Source organism: Pinus tabuliformis, chromosome 4_1 (genome assembly GCF_031772625.1).
Source record: "Pinus tabuliformis cultivar Carrire ecotype Pingquan chromosome 4_1, CPIR1, whole genome shotgun sequence".
NCBI classification, from domain to species: Eukaryota; Viridiplantae; Streptophyta; class Pinopsida; order Pinales; family Pinaceae; genus Pinus; species Pinus tabuliformis.
Genome location: NC_142303.1, coordinates 535,852,985 through 535,879,654, shown reverse-complemented (window position 1 = coordinate 535,879,654; position 26,670 = coordinate 535,852,985).

Sequence of the window (26,670 nt, the reverse complement as noted above, 5' to 3'; positions counted from 1 at the left end):
ATTGCAGAACAGCTCGGTAGGGACCAAGTTCAGCAGATGGAGGAACTCAACGCAATGGGGACCATTGCTTCCTAAGGGAGGAGGAATGATCTAGGTGGATGTTGGTGGCCACCCACCTAACTCGTTTGGACCCCCACAACTGTCTCTTTCAGCTTTTCAGTTTCCGTAATTATAGCACAATTTACTATTTTTAGCAATTTTTTTGGTTCTTGAATTTCTAGAGCCGTTTTGAGACCTTAAACGACGTTTTTTGGGAAATCTAGGAGCAACATGGGTCTATGGACCGATGTAGCTCTTCTCAAAGTTGTAGTGCTTGGATAGATATTTTTAACTTTGCTATTATACACGTCAAACGAAGATTGGGTGCCAAAGTTACGACCCCGAGAAGTTGATGTACCAACTTACCCAAAACGGGGCCCACAATTTGGTGATTTATCTTTGAGGGTTAGGTTTTGGGATGTAAAGGGTTTTCCATTGTTTCTCAACAATAAATAGGCGTTCGAGCCTCATTGTAACACAGTTCAGAGGCATGTAGCCCCCACATCTTTACTCAGAGATAAGCTACCATCGCCCTAGCTGGTTTATTTCCATTTCTGTTTGTAAGCATATTTCAATATTTTACATTAATGAAATGAAGTATTATTTCCGCTGCATCTCTGTGTATATGGTTATATCTGTATTTTGTTGCGTTCTTTTTTAAATCCGGATCAGTGGTATCAGAGCGGTCTGCTTTTTCTCTGTTTTTCTTTGCATGTCCCAACGGCCTCCCATGGCGCATGAAAAGAAAGACGAGGGGTCAAGAGATCCTATCAAAATCTTGCTCGAAGAAGCCCTCGAGCGACAAAGGAACGCGATTATGGACAACTTTGCCCAGATCCTTCAGCGGCTACCCAGAGGCGACGCATCAGCTTCCAACAGCTACTCTGGAAATGCCACACCATTTAAGTACAAGTTAATTTTGAAATCCCCATATTCGAAGGTCAGATAGACGCAGATGCCGTAGATAAATGGTTAAATCTGCTAGAGGGTTATTCTTCTGTTCATGAATTTTCAAGTTGGGAAAAAATTGTTTTCGCTCTTCTCAAAGCAGCCCCCCACATCAAAGACTGGTGGGAAACCTAGTGCGAGCAGAAGAATGAAAGTATGGGCTCACTATTTTCAGCCGCACCCACTTGGGATTCATTCCGGGATGCTGTCAAGGAGCAGTACTACCCTGTCAAAAGCTATGAGGACAAATACATCGAATGGACCACGCTGCGGCAGGGAAGGGACCAAAATGTGCCAGAGTTCACAAACATTTTTCATACGCTTCGTACACAATTGGGTATGAAAGATTCTGAGTTGCATCTGGTACTCAAATACTGCGGCTGCCTACACAGATACATCTAGGAAGAGATGGAGTTCCTGAACATCTCTTCGCTCGGAACAACATACCGATACGCTGTCAAAATCGAGCAAAAGTTCAAACAAAAGAAGCGAGACTTCGGATCTGCAAATCCGAAGGCCAAAGGACAAAGCCAAGGCGGGGTAACCCAAGACAACCCGTCGAATCCACAAGAAAAGAACAACACCATGAAGTCAAAGAAGGACACAGGAAAGTGGTGTGAGTTCCACAAGAGTCCCACTCATAACACAAGTGAGTGTCAGACCAAGCAGTCGTTGGTGGCCTAGTTAAAGGCTTCAGAATCAGATGCATGTTGTTACCCTGAGTCATAACCCAACAAGGGGAATGGAAAAGGGGAGCAGATCATTGATGCGGAGCCTAGTGTCAATGTTGCCACCACCAAGATCCAGAAGAATGAGTCCGAAGACCCAGAGGAGGGGGAGCGTCTTTTCCACTCACAGATGTGGGTGAAGGGTTCGCCGTTGCAATTCATTGTCGACAGTGGCAGCCAAAAGAATCTCATTTTAGTAGAGGTCGTGAAGTGGTTGGGCCTATCGACTACACCACAGGTGGCTTCATGAAGGGCGAGATCTCAAAGTTCGCCAGCAGTGTCGCCTTCCCTACAGCATCAAGCCCTTCACAGAGGAGGTTTTGTGTGATGTTACACCTTTGGATGTTTGTGATGTACTATTAGGCCAGCCATACTTGTGGAGGTGACATGCTATGTATGAGTCAAGGCCTCGCGTTGTCATTATTTCTTTGGGTATTCATTATATAGGATTCCAGAGGTAGCCCCACCTACCACCACCTCTTTGATCGCTGCTAAGAAAGGTAGAAAGCTCATCTCACAGACTCGGAAATTCATTTTTTGTCTGGTTTGCTCCCAAAGTAAGGGGAAGATCATCACCACATCCATGACCCCCGCGAAGGGTTCTTCCTTGCAGCCGCAGCAGCAGAGGGATATGGTCATGAGAGAATATAGGAACAACTTCTCCTCACCCACAGGGGTACCATGCAAGCTTCAGGTGGGCAACAAAGTCTGGTTGCATCTGCAGAAAGAACACCTTACAAGAGTCCATCAGAAACTCCAACTACTTCGACATGGTCCTTACATCAGTACCAAGGCTACGGGAAACAATGATCTAAAGCATAGCATTCCCCCATTCCTTCGATTACACTGAGTGTTCAATGTGTACTGCCCTCGACCATGCTTCCCACCATTACTGGACACACCCGAGATTGCAGAACAACTCACTAGGGACCAAGTTCAGCGGATGGAGGAACTCAACACAATGGGAACCATTGATTCCTAAGGGGGGAGGAATGATCCAGGTGGATGTTGGTGGCCACCTGTCTATCCCATTTGGACCCCCACAACTGTCTCTTTCAGCTTTTCAGTTTCCATAATTGTCGCACAATTTACTATTTTTAGCAGTTTTTTTGGGTCCTGAACTTCCGGAGCCGTTTTGAAGCCCTAAACGACGTTTTTTGGGAAATGTGGGAGCAACATGGGTCCATGGATCTATGTTGCTCTTCGCAAAGTTGTAGTGCTCGGATAGATCTTTCTAACGAGCTATTGTACACGTCAAACGAAGATCAGGTGCCAAAGTTACGACCCCGGGATGTTGATGTACCAACTTACGCAAAACAGGGCCCACAATTTGGTGTTTCATCTTTTAGGGTTAGGTTTTGGGATGTGAAAGGTTTTCCATTGTTTCTCAACAATAAATAGGCCTTCGAACCTCATTGTAACACAATTCAGAGGCATGTATCCGCCACATCTCTTCCCAAAGATAAGCTACCATCGCCCTAGCTGGTTTATTTCCATTTTTGTTTGTAAGCATATTTCAGTATTTTACATTAATGAAATGAAGTATTATTTCCGTTGCATCTCTGTGTATATGGTTATCTCTGTATTTTGTTGCGTTCCTGTTTAAATCTGGATCATTGTCGCTGTAAGAGCTATGTTACATGATCAAGGTCTATGATTACATCTATGGGCAGAAGCATGCAACATAGTAGTTTATTTGTAGAACCAGAATCCTTATAGAATACTTGACATGATCACACTTGAAGAAGCTTTCTCTAGGAGAAAACCAGATGTATCTCAATTTCAAATTTTTGGAGATACTAATGTATTTTCATGTGTACAAGGATAGCAAGAAGAAAATGAAGCCTTCAACTGAGATGGGGGTCTTTGTGGGATACACAAAGACTCCAAATAACTATAGGGTGTATTTTCCCTCACTCTGGATGACAGTGGTGAGGAGAGATGTTAAATCTGATGAGGAAAATGCTATGAGATTCTCTCTAGAGTGAGACCTGAGTATCCCGCCAGAGGAGAAGATGCTAGTTCCTAAGGAGGAGCCTCAGACATAGCTTCTAGATCTTGTGGAGCAGCCACATATGGAGGAGCAGACAAGAGGCCAAATGGAAGCACCCAATGAACCAAAAACTTCAAGAGGGGAGGAAGAGAACCAAATAAGCTGACAGATTGGTGTAGGATGGACGAGAGAATGTGGGAGCTCCTACAGCTTTGTGTAGGCAGAGAAGGTTTCTGTTGCCCACCATTTTGTGGGTAATGTCCCTAGGAGAAAAAATTTCTCCAAGATGGTCCTTAGCTAGTAGCCAGTACCACACAACTAGCTTATTGTGTCATTTCTTCACCACTTGAACGAGCCATGTGGTCCCTCGCTAATCTTCCATTATCGTAGGTTTGAAGGTGGGCCTCCTGAAACTAAAAGTATGTTGTGTCATTTGGAAATTGAGTATTGTAGTTTGTTTATCATGGACAATTCTGAGCATGGATTAATGAGGGTTTTAAGCGTAAATAATGGCCTAGGTCTATGCTCTTGTCCCCTAGACCCCATTTCGCTATTAACCTTGGATTCTAGCTTTGTGGGATCTCTTTTACAAACCATTTGGCTCTAGGGATGGTATTTCATGGGAAAACCTGATTTTTGTTGTGTGCTCCCACTCCCTTATCCGCTTATATTACCCTCTTTCCATTCATTATTAATCTATTGATCATTTCTCCCACCTGGGCCCACATTCTTCCACTGGGCTCACATTCTTCCACTGGACCCATATAGGGTTAGCATGCCCCTTCCCCTTGCCCACACCTTCGGTCATGTCCTGGAATAAAGCCCGAAAGTTTGATTCAACTAAAAAAAAATCACACATGGTAACATTCAATAGGAAAATGTACCAAAAAAATGCAAAAGGTGGTCGGGACAAACACATTTAACACGTGGGAAAAAGCCAATACATGAGCTCTACCCCATCATCATGCCCATTGTTGTACCTTAAGAAACCAATTTCCTCGCTGTAGAGAAATTGTGCTTAAGACATTAATAAATATTATTTACTGTCACTTATTGTTTGTTGTGTTATAAAATGAAGGACCTGGAAAACTTGGTCTTTAACCCTTAATACATGTATGACAAGAACATCTCAGAATGTCATTTGTTGCTAGATACAAATGATGAATGAAGAAAGCTTGAAGGGGAAGTTAAAGATAATATGTTGGTCCTTCACAGAAACTACCATCTGTAACTTAGAAGAATTATGAAAATGAGAACTAAATCATAGACAATATGCTGCTTAACACAGAAACTACTATCTGTGACTCTTGGAGAAGTTAAAGATAATATGTTGGTCTTTGACAGAAACCATTATCTATAACTTAGAAAGGAAGGTGAAAACTTCAAGTATAGGAGTGCTTTTTTAAGGAATTTTAACTTTATTTACATAAGCATATAAAGACCTACAACTTTATTACAATACTTGAAAGAAGAAAACATAAGATGACACATAACAGAGAGGGTTACAAAATTATACCCAACAATTCATGGAAACTTCTGATTCTTTCATTAATTAACAATTATATCAGGAATACAGTGGTCTAGTCTCTGGGTTCTCCAAAGTTCGAACAATCAATCTTTTCTTTGTAAATTTTTATCTTTTTATACATTGTGGAACGGTTGTTGATTTCTGAAACTGCCCAAATTATTTAATTGCTTCTCTAACGATATGAAGTAAAAACTATTACAGAATTTTACAGAGGGTAAAAGATACCTCAAAGAACATGAAATAATAGGAACATAATAGAATTTAGAAGAGGACGATAACTGTTGGCTTGCTTTGTTAATCTGCGGCCGAATTCCTCTGTAAATGCCCTAATGATGTTTCATTCGTTTTATCCATAATGAAATGTGTTTAGCTTGTGTAATCCTGGGCTTACATACGTATCAGACGTTTGATTGGCCAAAATACAAAGAAAACATACCCGATTGTCTTCCTCTTCAAATTCGGCTCTAACCCTGATTTTCCACTTTACACAGCGAAATTAACGCGAACCTTTGCTTAATATGGAACTCAAAAAGAGTTAATCTTGCTTTATAAATTTGCCAAATCTGTCTGTTCTGCGCTCCATTGACTTCCACTGCAAATCGAAATCGACCCTTTCAAATGATATATCACCACAAAACTTAACTTTATGCACCCTTAAGCCGCATATGCATAAATCCTTCATATTTGTGCTATTTCTATTATATACCTTTTATAATAGAAATATGCCATAAAACATGCCTTTTCCGCCTATATAATGTTTGTGATGCGATATTTAAATCCCCGTCATTGATCTTTCGCCACCAGATCAATGGCTAGTGTCTTCTCTGAAAAACACAACTTGACTGATAGATCCCCACCGTAGATTTGCGATTAGTGGATTTGATGGTCTACAAAGATTTCAGGTGGGACATAAGCACGGAGAATACCCACCCGAAATGAGCAGTTTTCTCTCTCCACTCGGCTGCTATGTGTCGATCAATAAGTGGAATCGGGTGAGCTCCACTAAAAACCGCTTACCACTTTGCATCCGCCCGAAATTCTGCCTTTTAGCTTAAAATCCACCTTTTCGTACGCCTTGCGGACCCACCAGAATTATAAAATGCAATATATAGTTTTACGGGTCTGTCATTGCAAATCGCAATCAGCGGAACCCATATACATGTATATAAAGGGCTTTCGGATATAGCGGACCTGCCGAAATTATAAACACAATGAATATATGTTTCGGGTCCGGATATTGTGAATCGCAATCGGCAATCGGTGAATGAACCAATACATATGCATTCAGCGCTTTACGGACCCGCCGGGCTTTTAAATATAATATATATATTTCGGGTCCGGATTTTTGACACTTTATAACTTGTTTCTTTTGTGATTCCGATACACAATATGCTTCGCGATATATATACATATACATTCATATTACCATTGGATTAATCCTTGGCTATATAGGGGCCGATTTTTTTATTTTTACTTGTTACTTTACAAAGAAAACATACCCTATATACCATTATTACTCCTTCCTTTTGCTTTTATTTATTTTTGAAATATTTTCAAATTTTTGTATGAAAAATGAATACTACAAGAAACAAAAATGCATGTTACAACACCCATCACCCTAGTTCCTACAGGTTTTATGAACCTCCTTCATCATATAAGAACCCATCATTGTCTTATACATCACGCTTTCACCTCTTGAGCTCCGAGCAGTTAATTAAAGAAAACCATAAAAGGCAAAAGACATATAAAGAAGGGTGGAAAAATCAAGGACGGGGCACCTCATGTACCATGATTTCTTCCTCATATACATTATAAACCCAAGTGTGGGATTCCCTCTTATTAGCTTCCCTTATACCCCAGCATGTGACCCAGAGATACCTCTTCTCATCCTGTACTTCATTCACCTATATGTCACATGCCATCGCCTCTTGAAGGATGTACCTTTAGAAGTAGAAACCACTTAATAGGATTATTGGTTAACCCCATTAAGAGTTTAGGAGATATTGACAGATGCTGAAGCCCATTATGGAAGGCCAGGCCATTATGAAGTCCCCACTTATGGTCCATGATTTGGGAAGCTCATTTACTCAATTTCTCTAATGACTTGTTGTACTGGAAGGCTAAGGGACGCATTGGATCTTATGCAGGATTGCAGATGGTATCCATTTTGGATTTGGTCTCCCTCTATGGTGTCCTAATACTTTAGAGGGCTACATTGGTTCTTGTAAGGTGTGCGTTGAGAGCCATGGGATTCCAAAGTAGCAGAAAACACTCCATGGATCCCCACAACCATTCAGATATTGTTCGTAGTTCACTTAGTAGACGAGAAAGATGCACTTGATCCATCATTCCTAGTTGGCCCCAAATTTACACCATACACTTGGCAGATAATCCAAGCCTTGGACGATGATTTGACACCACCTACACCATCATTCTGGGCCTTGCCAGGAGATCTAAAGTCATCTTCGATTTGTTTGGAGAACCTTGAGGACACTTGTGTTCCCCCACATGTCATTTGGAGCACCGCAAGTTATTACAAGGTGCCAACCCCTTGTCCACTACTTTTGAGGGTCCTATTCTTCATTGTGGCACCCATGGACCTCATTAGGCTTCTTAAAGGGCCCTACGACATGCATAATTTATTATTTGACCTCTTGTCTCTCTCTCTTGAGATTTTCACACTTTTTCTAGAGGATGAATTGGAGTTTTGCGGATGAATTTTGATGTTTGGATATTCGTCTATTTTCTCTTGGAGATTATCTCTTGTCAATTGTGAATGGTTGGATATATTCTATTACATGTAAGTATATGATTTAAATGTTATCCCTATTTTACTTTTTCATATACATTGGACTAGGATTTTCATTTTTCTAGGGATAATTGCTGCATGCATTTACTGCTTAAAATTGTGGAATTTTGTCTCTATTATAACATCTCTCAATGTATGAACCATGTAATATGAAAAAAATCTCCTACTGGGTAATTGTATCAAAAAATTAGACCTTGATAAGTCATTCCCTTTGTTCATTGAAGTATAAACGTTGCAAGATTACTTCTTCTTGACCTAGAAGGGTAATGAGGTGGTCTTGAGGCCTCCTTGACTGGAAACCAAGAAATCGTTCTCATATTCTTCATAGACTCTATTCTCCCAAAGGCTAAGGCACTAATCTACCAAAAGGTGGTCACAAAAAAATCATATTCCTTCACCTCCTTCCAGGTCTAGCCAAGTTGGGGCACCATCAGTGTCCTGAAAATCTAGCTGCACAAATTGTTTGATCTTCTAGGATCTCCTGAACTGGTGTTTCCTCAAGGTCTCCTCCAATTTTGAAGCCATTCCGATAGTGGAGTTGGGAGAAAAGTCAAGCCCTAGCTCTGGGATCAAACTATGCCTTAACATTCCCAAGGATAATACCTCATATGATCAATTCAACTCTTTCAAGTGAAAATTATTTCTTTGATCATTTCCCCCACCTTGTCTAAGGTAAGAACATCATTGGTTTCTATACTCATTTCCTCTATCTTAGACTAGATCCACTTGGTCCCGTGTGGTCCCATTTCTTTGAAAAGACAATTCCTCAAGAACCATCCAGAATACCAATTACAATAAGGATTTTAGGGATTGGGAATTTCCTTCATAATTCATATCCCATAAACCTAACCCTTGAATCCTCTTCTCCTTTCCCTAGAAGACCTTGTACTTTTCTTAGGAAGCAAGCAAGCCTTACCCTTCTAATTCTTTTGGGGAAGGAATTGTTTCGGTCACTCCACATCGTTTCATTAACTTATCCTTTGTTAGTGACTCCATACTATACTGGGTCTTGTCCCATCAGTGAAAGTCCAAAAATAAAAAGGAGCCTTAATTGAGGTGAAAGTGGGCTAAGTTTCCATTTGTTGCCCTTGGCCTAACATTTCCCCTTTAGGCCCCCTGTTAGTTTGAGCGGTAATATTTTGGCGTCATTTCCAGGGACACGAAACATGTGCTTTGTTCCCCATATGACATTATTGATATATCATTTGGTGACTCCATTAGAGGAATGAAGTCTTAGTTCCTCATTGAACTTCAAAGTCAATGCTTGTAGGGTGAAACAAGCGTTTGTGAAGGCATTCTAATTCACCCCAGTGACTCCATTTTGGCATTATATGCAAGATCATGAAAAATGGTTAAAGAAAGTATCCACGACATTAGCCCCGAAGAAGAACAAGACCTATGGGAAATATTGGATTCGTGGTCTGAGCTTTGTGATCATCTTATAGAGCACAAGAATGAGGACTTCATACTCAATTTTTATAACAAGACCAGGTCAAACCTCGACAGCATAAGGCAGGAGTATGAAGAAGGGCCCATAAATTATCTCTTCTTGGAGATTGCCTATTATACTGGTGCATTTAATTCCTTGTCTCACAAGATCAAAGGAAAATATGGCTCATTACTAGATAAGGATTTGGATGAAAAGGATGACCAAGAAAATGAGGATGATGAGAAAATATCAGTTATGGAATTGGGGGCTAATAACAGTGAAGTGAAAGACATCTCCTCTAAGGACGATGAAGAATTGGATCCTGAAAGCCTACAAATTACTCAAGAAAGAATGGATGAATATAGTAGGTTATGCAAGGGGTTAGTAAGGGAATATAATTATAATAAATTATTCTCTCGTTTATATGATGAAGAGGTGAAGCTTCATAAGATGAAATTTGAATATAAAGATAACCCTACTAATTCTCTCCTCCTAGAAGAATATTACCAAAATCATGTAACAAATACCTTAGACATTGTTCTTCAAAATAAGATAGAAGAAGAGAGGTCCCACTTGTCAACCAACCAAGATGAAGATGACCTTGAGGATCTCAGTGATGAACAGGAAGATGAGTCCTCGTTAGGGCTGCAAGATGGGTATGATGATTTTGAGAGCACATGTGTTGAGGAGAATGAGGCTATGGAAAGTAAGGTCGAGACTGACCTTACCTCTCTTAATGATATCACTCTTGATGAATCTCCTTTTGAGAACCTTGAGGAAGGTGATCCCACGAGCTCCTTGGAAGATGACATTGGCGATTATTTCTGCATTGAAAAGGAGAAATGGGAGATTGTTGGGTCTCAATTTGAGTGTGCTCCCATTTATGATATTGACAAAGAAGACGAGGTTGAGATTGGTTTTCCCTTTATTACATACATTACTTGCGATGACATATCCATCAATACCCTTGGGAAGGGAAATTATTAGTTTCCCTTGCATGAAGAAGGACAATTGGGAGTGACTCATTCTCCTTTTAACGGAAAACCAATCTTTGATGCTTATAATGGGGAAAAGAATGAGGCTCCTACCTACCCACATCATGATTATACATTCAAATCACTTGAGCATTTAGATTATGTGGAAGGAAAACCCGTTGAATATGGAACTTCACCTTCTCCTTTGCCTTTCCCTCTTATACACCATCTTGAGTCTTCCTCAAGTGGGTCCCTCGCCCCTTTTGGTATGACCTCAAGTGACCATGCCCATTTTCCCTTTTCTAAATATGGTGTCAAGGAAGAACCCTTCATTGAATATAATTTATCCCCTTTGACTCACCCATAGGGTTTTAATCACTCCATGACCTCCCCTCATGGATGTGGCCATCACATTGAGCAACTTGTTTGTTGCACTCCTTTCTCTCACCCTCCGTTACCCTCTCATCACAACCGTGTGACATCTTCAAAGCATCATATTACAAGAAATGATTGTGATGAGGAGTTATTGAGAGTTATCTTTCATTCCATTATTGTGTACTTAGAAGGAAAGCCTGGGACCTTTAGATCGACTGATTTTATTTCTCCGGGGACTGTCCTTTACCTTGAATGGAGATCATGTTTTTGCGCCTCCCACTTGCTTCATCTACCATGTGATTATGTCCACATTCGATTTGGTAGTTTTTACATGAGTAAGCATATTGGTAGGCATATGTATATTGATGTGATGATATGTTGGTTGGACTCGCTTTATTATTACATTTAGTATTAGCCTTACTATATGCATGCTAGAGTAAGATGCATTGCATGCTGATTTTTTGCATTAGGAATAACATCATATGATATTTCTTATGGTAGATAGTTGCATATCTGCATATTTTATTTTATGTTCTTTTTATGGCCTAACATATAGCATGTGATATCATGAGACGTCGTGAAAGCATGCTACCCCATGTTTTTCCATATACTATATGTGCAAGTGACATGTCTATGGTAACCAAGAGATTTCTAGATTTCTTGTGACCTTCCGTTCGAGTAGTTTCACCCGCTTCTTCGAGAGATCACGTACCAGTTGGAGCCAAATGTTACCCACCATTTTGTGGCTAATATCCCTACGAGAAATGTTTTCTCCAAGATGATCCTCAGTTGACAAATAGTAGCGCCTTGTAGCCACAAGTTAGCTCATTGTGCCATTTCTTCACCACCTGAGCCAACCATGTTACCCTTGCACATTTGTCATGATCGTAGGTTTGAAGGTGGGCCTCTCGAACCTAAAGATATGTCGTTTCATTTGGAAATTAAGTATTGTAGTTTGCTTATCATGGAAACTTCTAGGCACAGATTACTGGGGGATTCGACAAAATAATGGGCTAGGTTTGTGCTCTTGTCCCCTAGACTTCTGTTGGATATTAAAATTGGATTCTAGTCTCATTGGATCTCTTTTACTGATCATTTGGATCTAGGGATGGTATTTCACGGGAAAATTTGATTTTGGTTGCGTGGTCCCACTCCATTATCGGCTTATATTACCCTCTTTCCATTCATTGCTACCCTATTCATCATTTCTCCAACCTGGGCCCACATTCCTCCACTAGGTCCACATAGGGTTAGCATGCCCCTTCCCCTTGCCCACACCTTGGGTCACGACCCGGAATAAAGCTCAGGAGGTTGCATACATGGCCACATTCAACAGGAAAATGTACCACAAAATGCAAAAAATGGTCAGGACAACACATTTAACACATGGGTTAAATCCAATACATGAGATCTACCCCATCATCATGGCCATCACCCTGGTTCTTACAAGTTCTATGAACCTCCTTCATCATATAGGAACCCATGATTTTCCCAACCCCTGGTGAACAATGAACCACCCCACCATTAAAAGGGGGTATTCACTGTTATATCTTATACATCATGCTCTCATCCATTAAGCCCCGAGCAGTTAATTAAAGAAAATCATAAAAAAACAAAAGACATATAAAGAAGGGTGAAAAAATCAATGTCGGGGAACCTCATGTACCACGATTTCTCCCTCATATACATTATAAACTCAAGTGTGGGCTTCCCTCTTATTAGCTACCCTTGTACCCCAACATGTGACTGAGGGTTGCCCCTTCACATGTCATCACCTCTTGAAGGATGTGCCCTAACTATATCATCCCCTTTAGAAGTAGAAACCACTTAATAGTATTATTGGTTAACCCCATTTGGATTTTATGAGACATTAGCACATCCCGAAGCCCATTATGGAAGGGCATGCCATTATGAAGTCCCCACCTGTGGTACATGATTTAGTAACCTCATTTACTCGATTTTTCTAATGACTCGTTGTACTGGAAGGCTAGGGTACACATTGAATCTTATGCAGGATTGCAGATGGTCTCCATTTTGGGTTTGGTCTTCCTATATGGGGTCCTAATCCTTCAGAGGGATACATTGACACTTGTAGGGTGTGAGTTGAGAGCCATGGGCTTCCACAACATCAGACAACACTCCATGGATCCCCACAGCCATTCATATATTTCTCGTGGTTCACTTATTAGACGAGGAAGATGCACCAGATCCACAATGCCCAGCTGGCCCCAGATTTACACTATACAATTGGAAGATGATTTGGGCCATGCATGATAACATCATCCTATATCTTTCAGGCAATCTACAGGCATCTTCAATTTATTTGGAGGCCCACGAGGGCACTTGTGTGCCCCCACATGTCATTTGTAGCACCACAGGATATTACAAGGGGTCAACCCCTTGTCCACTTCTTTTGAGGGTCCTATTCTTCAGTGTGGCACCCATGGACCTCATTAGGCCTCTTAGAGGGCATTACAATATGCATAAATTATTATCTGACCTCTTGAGAGGCTTACTTTTTTATTTATGAGCTATCTTGGTGGGTTTGTCACCAAAAGTTGAATTATTAGAACATTATTTTATTTTTGGGGCCTATGTAGGTGAAGGAGGCTAATTTGAACTCCTTAGTTGTGTATAAATATAAGTGAGATGAAATCATTTGCTTATCATCACTTTGGATAGGATATTTTCTCTAAATGTGTCGATAAGAAACATACATTATTTCAAATCTTCTAAGTGATATATAAATAAAAAGGGAAGTACCAGGAAGTACAACCAAACCTATCGGGGTACTAAATAGGCATACTAGTAGTGGGGCTATTTTTGTATGGTACCAAGGAAAACCCGTCAGGGTACTAAACAGTCCTATTGGTAGTGGGTCTATGCTAAGTAAAGAGATATGGAGAATACACATTGGCACATTTAAAATTAAAAATCCCAGGTCACATTCTAAAGCAATTATCATTAAAATTGAAGCTAGGAAATTAAATTTATCTCTCTTAGAGAATGATCTTAAGATCCTTTAGGTGTTGTGCTTTGGAGTTCTATCTTCTAGAAATAAGAATGTTTTGATGGATTTAGGACCCTTGGTATAGGTGATTCACTTTGCTTGAACAAGACGATCTTTAGCTATATGCTTAGGTAATGGTAAGATGGTCACCATGAGAAGGTATCACTTTGTTACATTTATTTTTCCCTATTTCCATTCACATTTAATGCCATGAATTTCAAATTATATCACCTTTATTTCTAATGAGGAAATTGATGTTAAAAACTATTGACTAAGTCAGCCCCTTAGATGCTTGTGGAAATCTATATGGCTAGATATTTGATGGTAACAATATCCCTACAGTAACGACATTGTTAACATTCCTGTGGTGCTCCTAGCATCATATTTTCATGGGGATCGGTCTTTATCAGTAAAGAATCTAGTACAAAAAAATCAACATGCATTTATCTAGCAAGGAACTTTTGTTTACACATAATTGCAGGAACATTATTGTGAGTGTGGGATCACCTATAGAGTTCAAACTACTTAGTGGTCATTGTAACTACATACTTTTTTAACACTGTATTAATGTCCAAGGAGATGTTTCAATTTTGTTTCTTGCAAGGGAAAAAAATACAACATCTAGTTCTCTTGCATGAGGACATGCAAGATGATTGGCATGGATGAGATGTCAAGCCCCATAATTGTCGTATCTAATACAACTTTTTGCCATATGACACCTTATTTGGTTCCCTTGTTTTACCAATATTGAACCTATACCTTACATTTCTACATATTTTTTATTTAAAAATGAATATTTTGTTTAAATGTGTATTTTTTCTAAAATTAAATCTTTATTTTTAGTCCAGTTCCTTTGTTTATGTGTTACACAATTCCTACACCAAAGTTAAAATACATGTGGACCACTTTATCATATGAGTTTGCCATTAAGGAAAATGCTAGCTAACATTATGAACACTTATTTGAGACTATTTTAGAACCTATCTGACTCAAAGTCAAAGATGTGCTAATCTTTCACTAACATGTTCTCACGACAACAACAATAATTGCACTGATTTGGTATTTGACATATTAGTGCTCTTTCAGGAGGAAATTGAGACTTGGTTTGAATCCATAATGAGTTTTCATGCTCACACATTAGTCCGAATGCACCCAGGTTGTAAAAATGTATTTTTAGAAAATAATTAATTATTCATCCCTAAATTTGCACAATTTTCAAATTGCCAACTCCTTGATTTGTGTGCCAGTGAAGATGAGTCTCAAAATTATGGAACATGGGTTTTTTTACCCATACGGAAAATTGAGTATATCATGGGATGTTTTCCAAAATTCACCATGGTTTGGGAGATCTGAAGGGTTCTTTGAGGCATATTTATGAAAAAACACGATTTTCCAGAATTCTAGGATCATGTCGAGATTTGTAGAATGTTGACACTTAATCCTTGTGATTGGGTGAATTGTTGTAAATAGATAGATAGGAAATATGAACAGTCATCGGGAGATGAACTGAACAGTCTCTCCCTTATGTATATAATGAGGACCTACCTGATGGAATAATATAGTCAATTTATTTATGCCCTATGGAGTTACTGCCTGGCCTGACATGGTATCAAAGCCAGTTCCTTTTTTTAGCCTTTATGTCTTTGTAACTACTGGTCTGCTCCTCTGCTCTCCATATGATTCAGTGACTGATTACCTGCGTTCTGTCTGCCATACCTATGCTCTCTGTCTGACATCACCTGCGCTCTCTGTACCTGCGCTCTCATTATCTAACATTACCTGCGCTCTCTGTACCTGCGCTCTCTCACTACGCTCTCATTGTCTGACATTACCTGCTCTCTCTGTACCTGCGCTCTCTCACTGCGCTCTCATTGTTTGTGTTTCAATCACATCGCTTGGGTTTGGCTTTCCATTGACATCGCTTGGGTTTTGATTTCCTTTCAAGTTGCTCTGTTTTGGCTTTTCATGCACATCTGTACGGTTTGCAATATCAACCAACACACTCCTTTACCTGCAATATTGAACACTGTCACATGGAGGAGCTGCGGTGAGTGTGGTCCCGTTTGGAGTCTAGTGGAGAAGCTGGGTATCGTGGAGATGCGAACGCTGGATATATGAGATTAGATGCGAACGCTGAATTATTAATACACATATATTTTTTCGTTGAACGCTACTATAGTGATTATTAATACACATATATTTTTTCAATAAAAACACCGGTATTAATTCGCATATAGTCTTTCAATGAAAACACCATTCCATTGAACGCTATTACAATTATTATTTGCCCGAAGCTTCCATATGTTTTGTCGCTCCTGCGCGTGAATATTTGGTGAGACAGCATGGCTATGCGTGGATATGGATGGGATACACGCTTTGCTTTGGCCATATTTCTGTAATTTTCACCACAGTTTTTATGATTGTATCAGCGCAGAAGGTTAAAGGAGTAATAGTTTATTTTTGTGTGGTAGATGTTAAGACTGTGAAGGTGTTTGACTAACCTTGGTATCACTAAAGAAAAAAAAGGGGCGTTGAGCAGAAACAATTTTGCTCAAGATTTTCCTTATTTTATTAGTCATTCTGGATTTAAGGAATACAATATATTGATAATGGTGCTATGAGCAGTTCCTTCTTGTCAAGGGCATGGATGCTTGATATATTGTATGAAATAAGGTTGAAAATACAAATGGTGATATTCTATATGGATAAAATATAGTTTTGCTCTTTGCTAGCAGAAGTATTTTTTTACAGTACACAGATTTTTTCTTGCTAGCAGAAGTATTTTTCTATCAGCAGAAATAATTTTTTACAGAATGCATTCAATCATATCCATGGTGGGAATAGTTCTGACTGGCAAGGAGAACTATCTTGAATGGTCCTAGATGATAAAGCACACCCTCATTTTCAATGAGTTGTGGAAATGAGTGTGTGTCGAAGAAGGAGACAATGACCCAGTACAACCTACCTCAGACAAAGAGCTCGTCATTTGGGAAAACAAGAACAACAAATCTTATGCATTAATTCCAACATCTGTAAATGAAGAGGTGAGTCGTCATATTTAGTCATATTTAGCTGCCTTTGAAGCCTTACAAAAGCTAAAAGAACTTTACGACTCACATTCTGCACTTGAAGTTGTCCAACTCATGATTAAACTCTTCACTCTTGAACTGCAAAATAATGATCCTCTTGCTCTTGCATCTGAAGTAAAATATATAATGCATGATATCAAATCCACTAAGGTTGAATTGGATATTCCTCTTATTGCTTTTCTCAAGGCATTGTATCCTACTTACTCCAATTATCTTGAGTCATTGCAAGCAAATGGAAATCTCAAAGATATAACCTTCGACTCTCTTGTGAAAAAGTTTGCTGAAAGAGAGAAAGCTTTTGGAAAGAAGATAGCCCCTGAATCTTCTGAAGAGGCTGTGTGCCTTGCTCATAAAGAAAAGCATCCTACTTAAGATTCTACAAGAGGAAGAGGTGGACGAAGAGGAAGAGGAAGATATTTCAGAGGCAAGGGGAGAAGACATTCTCAAGGAGAAAAGGTAGATTTGCACTGCATTCGCTGCAAAAGAAATGGATCACATGATGCCTCTACATGCAAGCTACCATGGGACAAAATTGAGTAGAAAAGAAACCAACAGAAAAGTAAAACCGATGATACAAACAAAGGTAAAGCACCTGAATCCGCTCACTATGTTGTGGCACAATGTAACATAGGAGTAAATGAAGATCTATTTAATGCTTCACTTGATTCTTGGAAAAATGATTGGTTGCTTGATTCAGGAGAAACCTGCCACATGACTCACATAAAATATTTTTTTGAAGATTTCATTGACAATGTTGATGGAGCAGTATACTTTGCAGATCAATCAAAAATCAAGCCATCAAGGCTTGGCACAATCAGGCTTAAACTGCCTGGTCTTTCAGACTTTCTTCTGGATCATGTTCTATATCTCCCACAGCTCAAGAGAAACTTGCTGTCCTTGGTCCACATCCACCAGCAAGGTCACTCCATTCATATGTTTGATGGCAAGCTTGAGGTAAGAAAAGCATCTGACCACTCACTTGTCATGAGGGGAATAGAAGAAGAAAGGCTTCTCAAATTGCAAGGAACCTCTACTCATGCACAACATTTTTCATACAATGCTCATCATGAAGAAGGTACACTTCCATCAAGTTTATTATGGCATGCTAGATTTGGACATTTGAACTATGACAGTCTCCGCTTGTTGAAGAAAAATGGTGTTGCTGGTTTGCCTACAATTCCTAGGAAACTTAAGCAATGTGATGCTTGCATTCTAGGAAAGCATAGCAAACAGTTATTTCATGATTCACATTCAAGAGCACATAGGAAACTTGAACTTATTCATTCATATTTATGTTGTCCAATGCCTGTTCCTTCTGCAAATGGAAATAAATATATCATGACATTTATTGATGACTACACCAGAATGTGTTGGGTTTATTTATTGAAGAACAAATCTGATGCCTTTCAAACATTCAAGAATTTTCATAAATGGATTGAAAATGATGTACAATCTCATATTGGGTCTATTCGGACTGATAATGGAAAAGAATACACATCAAATGAATTTGAAAACTATCTTCGCAAACATGGGATCAAACATCAAACAACTGTGCCTTATAATCCCCAACAGAATGGTGTAGCTGAAATAATGAATAGGACAAACTTAAATATGGTACGAACCATGCTCTTCTTCAAATATGTAAAGATAATGTTTTGGGCTGATGCTGTTCTATGTGCTGCATATATAAAGAATAGATGTCCATCTAATGCTATAAGAAACAAGACTCCTTATGAAATGTGGTATGGACATGTTCCTTCGGTAAAACATCTCACGGTCTTTGGTTCCACCTGTTATGCTTTGATACCAAAGGTATATAGAAACAAACTTGGTGTTAGAAGTCGTAAGTGTATCTTCCTGGGGTATTCAAACACTTCCAAAGCATACCGCCTCTATGATGAAGTAAATAAGAAGTTTTTTGTATCTAGAGATGTAATTTTCCTTGAATCATCCAAAACTGACAATTTTGTTGAGCAGCAACTTGATCGCTTGGATAGATTCGCAAAAGCAAAATAATTTCAAGAATTTGATAATCAGATTCCACATCTTGAAGGGGGGATTCCTATACTAGATCAACATGTGGAATCTTCTTCTGAAGAACACTCTCCCCCGCATGAAACTCCAACGACGGATGATGCTTTAAGTGATGTAATTGATAGAATTTGGAGACTCAATCTTGATTCAGTCCCAACTCAATCAACGGAGCAACCTGGACCATCTGAGAAAGGTCCCCCAAAGTGGCTGAAAAAGACACTTGAAAGTGTTCATCCTGATGAAGTTGGAAAGACAGGAACCAGAAATTCAAACCGGCAAAATGGAGGTGATGTAGATGACTCTAATTCACCTGTTGATATGGATGTTTCTTATGATTGTGAATTGAACTTGTCTACAGATTTTGAACCAACTTCCCTCAAAGAAGCTGCTTCTCATAATGAATGGAAATAAGCGATGAAAAAGGAGTATGATGCCCTCATAAAGAACGGCACTTGGAAGCTGGTTGATCCTCCATTTGGAACCAAACCAATTCGCTGATGGCTCACTTGACAAGCACAAAGCCAAGCTTGTGGCAAAAGGTTTTGCACATAAGGAAGGGGTCGATTATGAGGAGACTTTTGCCCCCACAGCAAAATGGGCTACCATCTGGACACTCTTTGCACTAGCAGCTCAGAATGGTTGGAAAGTCCATCAAATGGATGTAAAAACTGCTTTCTTGAATGGAGATCTAAAAGAGAATGTTTTTATGTCCCAGCCTGAAGGATTTGCTGTGAAAGGACATGAACATAAAGTATGCAAACTTGTGAAGTCATTGTATGGCCTCAAACAAGCACCGCAAGCCTGGTATGAAAAACTAACTGAGCATCTTCTGAACTCAATTTCAAACATTTTGATCTTGATGATGCAACTTTATTTGTCAAGAAAGTTGGCAAAACAGTTGTATATCTTGTGGTATATGTGGATGATCTTTTGATGACAGGGAACAACGAAAGCTACATTGCATCGATAAAGAAGGAATTGGGGAAAAGTTTTGAAATCACTAATTTGGGCTATGTTCATTACTATCTTGGCATTGAAGTAACCCAACATCCAAAGTCCATATTTCTTTCTCAAAAGAAATACATTGGAGATTTGTTGAATAGGTTTGGTATGACAGAGTGCAATCCCTTTACTGCTCCAATGGAACAAAACTTAAAGCTCACATCTATTGAAGGAAAAGAATTTGAGGATGCAACAAAGTATAGACATCTTGTAGGAAGTCTCAACTACCTAACTACTACCAGACCAGACATTTCGTTTGCTGTTGGAATCCTTTCCAGGTTTATGCAAAAGCCTTGTGAGGGACATTGGTCTGCTGCAAAAAAAGTTCTAAGGTACTTGAAGGGAACTCGAAACTTTGGAATCAAGTATACACAGGTGGATGACTTCAGCTTGATTGGATACTCTGATTCAAACTTCGATGGAAACAAAGAAACTGGGGTATCTACTTTAGGATATGCTATGAGTCTTGGATCAGGAGTTGTCTCCTGGAGATCACGCAAACAATCAGTTCCAGCAGATTCCACAACAGAAGCAGAATATGCGGTAGCAGCTGAAGCAACAAAAGAAATTGTGTGGCTCAGGAAAATTCTTGAAGATTTTCAGGTAAAACAAGTACAATCAACTCCACTCATGATTGAAAATACCTCTGCAATAAAGTTGGCCAAGAACCCAAAGTTCCATGATCGAACGAAGCACATCAATACTAAATATCATCTGATTCGACATCATGTTGAGGCCAAAACAATCCATCTCCGTCATTGTTCCACAAATGAGAAAATTGCAGACATCTTCAACAAAGCGCTTGGAAGGGAAAATATTGAACGATTCATAATGATGCTTGGACTCACCAACATCCCTTCAGATTAAGGGGGGGAACGTTGACACCTAATCCTTGTGATTGGGTGAATTATTGTAAATAGATAGATAGGAAATATGAACAGTCATCGGGAGACGAACTGAACAGTCTCTCCCTCATGTATATAATGAAGACCTACCTGATGGAATAATATAGTCAATTTATTTCTGCCCTATGGAGTTACTGCCTGGCCTGACATAGAATACACATTTTCTTGATTAGTTAATGGTTGTATTGGACCTACATTGATGAAAAATTATTTTGATTCGAGTGTTCATCTTTTTTTGGAATATAATGGTTTTTCTAGAGCCAAATTTGTATTATAAAGACTTGTATAAAGCCAAATCATGGCCCTGTGCAAAAGGAGGTAGTAGTGATATTATTGGGCAAGGTTTTTGGTTTAGACTTTGAGGAAACTCTCTTTTTAGCGTTAGATCCTGAAAATTCACAATGTAGAAGGTTGAGTTAGATTTTCAATATAAGAATCTTGTGCCAGGTATAATTTTTTCAGCTTTTTATTCAACTAGTGATTCTATAATTTCATTTATTCTAAGAGGTAACAAGCCAGATGTTAAGGCTACCAAACCAAACTTGTTGTCCTCTCTCTCATTTGCGTCCTTTGTTTTCATTTGACATCATAGGTTTTAGATATGAATTCATTTTCTGGTGTGCTAGTTTGCATTTTTAGATCTGGTTCTTTATTGCAATAAAGATTGTACACTTTTCCCTTTGGTTTAATATTTTATACTTGGTTTCATATATTGATGTGGAAATTTAGTGCTTGCAAACATGATAAGTCGCAATGACAAATGATCGTAAATTCCACTCTTAAAGCAACAGAAGTTCTCCTTATGCAAACTATAATGAACTAAGTGCGTAGATATATTGTGATCTGGAAACTTTCAATTTTATGCAACACAAATTGCATTCAAATTATCGTGCTCTAAAACCTTCTGTTATTTTGCAACCCAAATAGCATTCACACCATCAAAATTGGGAATCTCTCAATGATTGTAATGGGTTCATCTTAATTCTTACTTGCATTTATAATTTGTTTGGATCATATATGCTCGAATATATATACATTGTTCCAAATCTGGTGTTACTCATTGGTTGCTCCATAAATATCATTGACTTGTAAGATTTCTAAATAGGCAGAATAACAATTGATGTTATGGCAACACATTGGTCGAACTGTACATTTAACAAGAGGACATACTCATGGTTAGTAGACAAACATCAAATTCTAGATTTGAATACGGTTAGAAGAAAGCATTACCTGATCTGAATAAAAACATTACATTCTTTGCACTAGGTTGATTTAAGTAGATTTAGAAGAAAAAAAAATCACACATGGTTAAATGTAGATTTATTTGTTGCTTTGGAGATTAATCATCTTTATAGTTCTTTTACTGGTGTGGTGGTTGGCACAAAGCTAGAATCCATACTCCCAATAATTAGGGTTTGCCTCTTAGTTGTCGATATTTAGGGTTTTTTTCTTCTATCAAATAGATATGGTTTGCTCTCTAGTTAGGGTTTCTTCCTTAAATAGGGTTTTGCTATTTTTTCCAATAGTTAGGATTTGCTTATGCTTGTTGTTATTTGTAGGATTAATGTTTGCAATAATTATAGTTTCGTCTCTAATGAATGTTTTTGAATGCAGGATTGGAACATGATATTGATTAGTGCAAAAACTTAAGGTATGAGCAGTTCCTAGACAAATTATAGTTTTTTTCTACAGGTTCCCGAAGTCCATCTTTCGTATTTCTAGTGTTGCATCTCAAATTCCACGGACCCTGAATTGACAATTAAATGTTGGTCCATTAGTCCACCATATACTACGCCCACCAATCTGAGTGAAACTCACTCTAAAACACTAATAAAGATTAGTGAGATGGATTTCTCTCTCATACTATAACCTACATACAAGCAAACTAGAAAACAACATAATGGTAGCCAATTCTATTACAACAAAATTTAGCACACCCAAAAGATGTAAAGTACCAGGAATTAATGGGTTAGTCTTGCGCAACTCAAGAAGGATACCCCTGTTATTGTAGTATTTGTTCCTCTCTTTTCTGATTGGGTTTCTCCAACTCGAGGTATGTGTCCCTAAATAAAATTTCTAAGATTATGAAGTTGGAGTCTGATCCAAACTTAAACAGGAACACAACAAATTACAGATATAATCATAAATGCAAAGATGTAGTAGAATAACAATTCATTTCATTAATATCAAACATTGAAGTATGCTTACAAACGGAATGGAAATAAGACTAGCTTGGGTGATGGTAGCTTATCTCTAAGAAGAGATGTGGCGGCTACATGCCTCTAAAATGAGTTACAATGAGGCTAAAGGGCCTTTTTATTATTGAACAATAAGAGAAAACCCTAAACAACCAAAACCCTAACTCGAGGAGATGTAACACCAAGATTTTATGGGCCCCGTTGGGTTTAGTTGGGCAACCAACTTCCTGGTGTCGTAACTTGGTCATATTATCTCCATTTGATGTGTATGATACCTTGTTGGAAAGATATCTCCGAGGGCTAGTGCTGTTGACACGATTTCCATAGCAACCACCAAAGTTATTTTTCCCCAAAAAACGTCGTTTAGGGCCTCAAAATGGCTCCAGAAGTTCAGGACCCGAAAAACTGCCAAAAATAGTACACTGTGCTACAATTAAGGAAACTGAAAAACTAAAAGAGACAATGGTGGGGGTCCAAGTGGGATAGGTAGGTGGCCACCAATATCCACCTGGATCATTCCTTCCCCATTAGGAAGTAATGGTCCCCATTGCATTGGGTTCCTCCATGAGATGATGAAACTTCTGCTGGTGTGAGTTGTTCTTCAATGTCTGATGTGTCTAGTAATGGTGGGAAGCATGGTCGAGGGCGGTCCACATTGAACACTCGGTGAAAGCCAAGGAATGGGGGAATGTTGTGCTCCAAAGCATTGTTTCCCACAACCTTGGTAATGGTGTAAAGACTATATCAAAGTGGTCTCAGCTTTTGATGGGATCTTGTAGGGCGTTCTTTCTGCAAATGCAACCAGACTTTGTTGCCCACCTGAAACTTGTGTGGCACCGATGTTGATCATGTCACTTCTTGTACTTGGAATTTTCCACAATGGAGCGGCGATATATCGGTCCGTTGGGTAGAGGTGCTCCAGGAGTCATATCGAACGAATGCTTGCCCTGACAGTGCAACGGTACCCTTGTGGGTGAGGAGAAGATGTCTGTATATTCTTTCATGACCGTATCGACCTTCTTCTATTATGTGTAGGAACCCTTCTCGGGGGCCATGGATGTGGCTACGACTTTCCCCTTACTTTGAGAGCGAACTAGAAAGAAAATGAATTTCATAGTCTAGGAGATGATCTTATTGCATTTTTTAGCAGAGATCAACGAGGGGACGGTAGGTGGGGCTATCTCCGGTATCCTGTATAATGAATTACCCAAAGAAATAATCACAGAGCAAGGTCTAGACTCATATACAACATGTCACTTCCACAAGTATGGTTGTCCTAATAATACATAAAAAACGTCAAGAGGAGTAGTGTCACACAATACCTCATATGTGAAGGGATTGATGTTCTAGGGGAGGCGACACACCTGGTTGACTAAGAGATCTCATCCTTAGTGAAGCCACCCGATACTGTATGACTACGGATGTGGTGTAGTTGGTAGGACCAACCACTTCATGACCTCTGTTGAAATGAGTTTCTCTTGGCTCCAAATGTCGACAACGAATTGCAGTGGCGAACCCTTCACCCACTTCTATGAGTGGAAGAGACGTTCCCCTTCCTATAGATCTTTGGGCTCATCCTTCTGGATCTTGGCGGTGTAAATAGTGGCACTGGGCTCCACATCAATAATCTGCTTCCCTTTGTCATTCATATTGTTGGGTTCTGACTCATAGTCAAAACATGCATCTGAATCTGAATCCTTCAACTCAGCCACTAGTGATTGCTTGGCCCGACACTCACTTGTGTTATGAGTGGGGCTCTTATGGAATTCACACCACTTTCCTGTGTCCTTCATTGACTTCATGGTGGTGTTCTTTTCTTGTGTCTTCGACAGGTTATCTTGGATCACCCTGCTTTGGCTTTGTCCTTTGTACTTCGGATTCACATATCCAAAGTCTCACTTCTTTTGTTTAAACTTTTGCTCGATCTCGACAACGTATCAGTACGTCATGCCAAGTGAGGAGATGTCCAAGAACTCCATCTCGTCTTGGATGTACTTGTGTAGGCAGTCGTGGTAGTTGAGTACCAAATTTCGTTCAAAATCCTTGATACCCAACTTTGTACGAAAGGTATGAAAAATATTGGTAAACTGTGGCATGTCTTGGTCCCTTCCCTGCCGCAGCGTGGTCCACTTTATTTATTTATCCTCGTAGCTTCCGACAGGATATTACTTCTCCTTGATGGCATCTTGGAATGAATTCCAAGTGGGTGCGGCTGAAAACAATGGGGCCGTACTTTCATCCTTCTGCTCGCAGTAGGTTTCCCACTAGTCCTTAACGTGGGAGGCAACTTTGAGAAGTGCAAAAGTGATCTTTTCCCGGTTGGAAAAATCATGAATAGAAAAATATCCTTCTAGAAAATTTAACCATTTATCTATGAAATCCGCATCTATCTGACCCTCAAATATGGGAAAGTCAAATTTAACTTGTACCTTAAAGGGTGTGGCGCTTCCAGAGTAGTTGTTGGAAGTAGATGCGTCGCCCATAGGTAGCTGCTGAAGGATCTGGACAAAGTTGTCCATCATTCAGTTCCTTTGTCACTCGAGGGATTCTTCAAGCAATACTTTTATACGATTTCCTTCCCCCTCGTCTTTCTTTTTGTCTGCCATGGGAGGCCGTTGGGATTTGCGAGGCTGGTCTTGCAAAGGTTTGACCAGTTCAAGCCCTAACTCCTTATATCCCGACCTCGGTGGGGACATGCAAAGAAAAATAGAGAAAGAGCAGAATGCTCTGATATCACTGATTCAAACTTAAACAGGAATGCAACAAATTACAAATATAATCATAAATGCAGAGATGAAATAGAATAACACTTCATTTCATTAATATCAAATACTAAAGTATGCTTACAAACAAAATGGAAATAACACTAGCTTGGGCGATGGTAGCTTATCTCTAAGAAGAGATGTGACAGCTACATGCCTCTGAAATGCGTTACAATGAGGCTCAAGGGCCTTTTTATTATTTAATAATAAGAGAAAACCATAAACAACCAAAACCCTAACCCGAGGAGATGTAACACCAAGAGTTTATGGGCCCCATTGGGGTTAGTTGGGCAACCAACTTCCTGGGGTCGTAACATGGTCATATTATCTTCATTTGGCGCATATGATACCTCGTTGGAAAGATCTCTCTAAGGATTATAGTTGTTAATGTGATTTCCATTACAATTGCTAATTACTATTTTTCCCAAAAAACGTCGTTTAGGGCCTCAAAATGGCTCCAGAAGTTCAGGACTCGAAAAACTGCCAAAAATAGTAAATTTTGCTATATATAAAGAATTTGAAGGAGACAATGGTGGGGGTCTAAGTGGATTAGGCAGGTGGCCAACGATATCCACTTGGATCAGAGTCTTAGGTGATATAAGAACAATAAGCCTTAACAAAATGTATAGTTGTTGGAGTATATTAAATGAGATGGAAATGGAAATAGGACAAGGACAAGGTAGAAAAATAAAGGACAAAAAGATAATGGAAAGATATGAAAGGAAGATGGAGAACCATGTTGGTAAGCTCTACAACCCAAACTTTCAATTGAACTACACTTGTACGAAAGGGCCTGAATGGTAGATCTACCTCCACTCAGGTGACAAATCTACACCATGCGATCCTA